At 33.5% G+C, this 3,605-nt stretch overlaps 1 pseudogene; it reads left to right on the top strand.

Annotated features, from left to right (window-relative positions):
- Nucleotides 1–1,229: 1,229 nt before the first annotated feature.
- LOC147382986 (glutathione transferase GST 23-like) lies at nucleotides 1,230–3,605 on the top strand (annotated as a pseudogene).

The raw sequence follows: 3,605 nt of genomic DNA, 5'->3' as shown, positions 1-3,605 counted from the left end.
ACATTTGATGTAAAACAATACACTTACTAAAGATAAAACACCATATGGAATATGATCAACCTCATGTAACTACTTAAAGAAAAGAAAAGAGAATCCATTTTTCTCCTCTTCTCTCTTAGGACTACACTATGAAACTAACTACACACATATCCATGTTGGAAATCCACACCGTGGAAGTTAAAACAAAAAAGCTTAACATCCATATTTGCATCTCAAAAAAAGAGAAGAGTAGATTTTAAATTAATTTTTTCCTCCATTAAATGACCATAAAGAGAATGGAATGAAGACATATGATTCATTTAGCTGGCACCAAATCTTTTGAATAAGATTAAGATGATGATGATCCATGGAACTAGAGATTTGTGTAGTGTACATTTCAAAAATCATTATCACCATGCATGTTGTTAACGATGTTCAGGTGTTTCACTAATATATCTAAAACACAAAGATTATGAATCTAAGCAACTTTTGCTAAGAGCATCTCAATTAAGTATGAAATCACCAAAGAATTAGCACATATCTTAGGGTGATCTTAGTAAAGTTGGTGTGGGAAGAGAAGTTCTATTTATTTATTCAAGATGGCGATTGGCATGATATCAATGCTTAGGTCTGTTCTCATGTTTGACTTCGATCTGTGCAGTCATGCTGATCGACTACCTCTTTGATGCTTGAATGATCCTCAAAATATCACAAAAATGGACAATCCTAACCATTGACTTTAGTCTTGATGTAATGACTCGAAAGATGAACTTTTTGAAAGTAGGAATTTATCTATAAACACCCTACAAATTCACGTTGAGGACTGAATTATTGAGATTTTGAGTAAGGATAAGGACTATCAAGTTTTTATCCTAGAAGATTTTTTTATCAGAAAAAATGAAAATGAGGGTATTTTAGTAATTTTATTTGTATTTTTTTTACAAAAGACCATAGTAAAAGGGATATGTCATCAGTTTGAAAAAAAAAAAAGTGGGTATCTCAAATATTTACAAAAACCAAAGGATATTAGCCAAAATAGTATTGAATTCTACACCAACCCACAAATTGTGTAAAAAATATTCATGTTGATTCTTTCCATAAGATTGAAAACAACTCTATATAATACACAATATAAATAATCAAATTGAACTCTTCAAAGAAGATATATGTATATATAATCAAATTGAACTCTTGGAAGAAGATATACCTATTAGAAGAAGCAAATTAGGTGCTTTAGCAAACAAGGTCTGATGGCAAATCAAGAGGTGAAGTTGTTGGCATGTTGGGTGAGTCCTTCTGTTTTCCAGGTCCAATGGGCTTTGAAACTGAAGGGAGTAGACTATCAATGCATAGAGGAGGATATTTTTGTTAAGAAGAGTGATCTGCTTCTCAAGTCCAATCCAGTCCATAAGAAGGTTCCAGTTCTTATTCACAATGGGAAACCCATCGCGGAATCCACCATTGTTCTTGAATACATCGATGAGACATGGAAGCAAAATCCCATATTGCCCGAAGATCCTTACGAATGAGCCGTGGCACGCTTTTGGGCTAAATTTGCTCAAGAGAAGGTGAGTGTTGGTTCCTCTTATTATTAATTTTTCGACATTAGATTTTGTGCTTTTATTGCCAAGATTTATTGTTTCTTATGAGTCATTTTTTATAAGTCAAGTGGGGTTGTCAATGGATCAGGTCAAGGTTGATTTGGTACTGATCCAATAAGTTTCATATCGGATTCTTATTGGATCAGATTTATTATCGGAACTCAATAATAAGATCCAAACCCGATCCATTAACAATTGGATTGGGTCAAACCCGATTTTTATATACAAAATCTAAATAAACCTCGCACATCTTTTCGGATCGGTGCATGGTTGATCCAGATCTGATCCAATAAGATAACGGATCGAAACCTTATCAGAATCCAAAATATTGATCCAAACCTGTAGTTATCGGAATGGATTCGATTATAGGCTTATTCGATCCATTGACAGCCCTAGAGTCAATTGGCCCCAACCCTATTATAATAGGGTCTTGTTAATGTGTGTCTTATGGCACCAGTTAAAGTGCAATAAATACACCTAAGATATTGAATTTTATACCCAAAAACCCTTCAAATAAATCTTTTTTTACCAAAATACCCTCAGATGCTTATTACCAAGGTGTATTTATTGCACTTTAGGCTCACGGTAACAAGACCATTATTATTATTGTTAGTGATTACAATACATTGTCATAGCGGACAATTTTTTTTTTTTTTCTATGACACAGAAGCGACTATGAAATGAAAGGAAATTAAAAAGAAGAGGAAGGGAACAATTGCATTGACAATCGACATTAGCCAACCATTGATTTCTTTATCGATAACTCTTTAATTCACTCTCATAGCCTATCCCTTTAGAGTTTAATAGTTTTTCTCGCTTTAGTAAAAAATCCCAAATCAAAGAATTTCTCTAAGGAAATGGAAAGGATGTGTTATCATTAAAAAGTAGAATGGTTATCGACAACCCTTTAGACGATAGCGTCCAATTTGTACTTGAGATGAGAGTAAAAACACGCATTTTCTAGAGATTAGTAGAAGTTTCTTAGACATCTATTTTGAACCTTGGTCTTAATCTTTTAGGCATATTTTTAAACATATATATATATATATATATATATTAATATAAAAACTATTTACCATAATATAATCTTAATGCACATCTATTCATTTTTCCAAACTATTTTATCGAGTTTTCTCGAACCTCTCCTGTATCAAATCCATGGTATGTGGACTGGTGATTTGGGCAACTAAATGATTTTGCCATTTTCTATTATAATCATGCAATTTCAACTCTTCTTTTTTCTTTGTTCTCTTTTTCTTTTTTTACTTTTATTTATTTATTTATTTATTATTATTATTTATAACTTTGTTTTGCCTATTACTCCAAAATGAATGGCCTAGATTGAATCAATGAACCATTTATGTAGCAAAGACTAGTTATGGAAACTCCGAGAGGGTTGTATGTTTGATACCCAGTATGAGAAATATTTCCTTGGGGTCATCTTCTTCCCTCACTTATCTTGTGGGTGTGATGTGCGAGCGTTGCACGTGCCTAAGGGAGGAATCCATATGCCTTGGCTCCGACCCTATCTCATCCGGTCCCTCAAGTTGGACATAAGTCTGGACATCCCGCTATAAAAAAAATAAAAGACTTGTTATTGAAATTATATAAATATTTTGATTTTTTTGGTAAAAGTTATTGATATAATCTTGGTTAATTTTGTGACAGTTATTGGATCCTGCATACACTGCTATGTACTCAAAAGGGGAAAAACGAGACAAGGCTTTAAATTTAACCATGGAGTCTCTTGCAATTCTTGATGGAGAGATCAAAGGGAAGAAGTTCTTTGGAGGAGAAACAATTGGGTATTTGGACATTGTGTTAGGTTGGGTTCCTCATTGGTTGGAAGTGTGGGAGGAAGTTGGTTGCTTCAAGGCTTTGGACCCAATCAAATTTCCCAACTTAAACTCTTGGATGAACAATTTTCTCGACATTCCCAGAATCAAAGAGTGTCTACCACCAAGTGATAAGATGGTAATTTATTTTCATGGTCGTAAAGAAATTCTAGCTAGTCACTTTGAGTAG

The sequence above is a fragment of the Akebia trifoliata genome, chromosome 16 (genome assembly GCF_017979445.1).
Source record: "Akebia trifoliata isolate Shusen 1 chromosome 16, ASM1797944v1, whole genome shotgun sequence".
Taxonomy (NCBI): domain Eukaryota; kingdom Viridiplantae; phylum Streptophyta; class Magnoliopsida; order Ranunculales; family Lardizabalaceae; genus Akebia; species Akebia trifoliata.
Note: the sequence above shows the minus strand (reverse complement) of the source record. Positions and strands in the feature narration are given on the sequence as shown.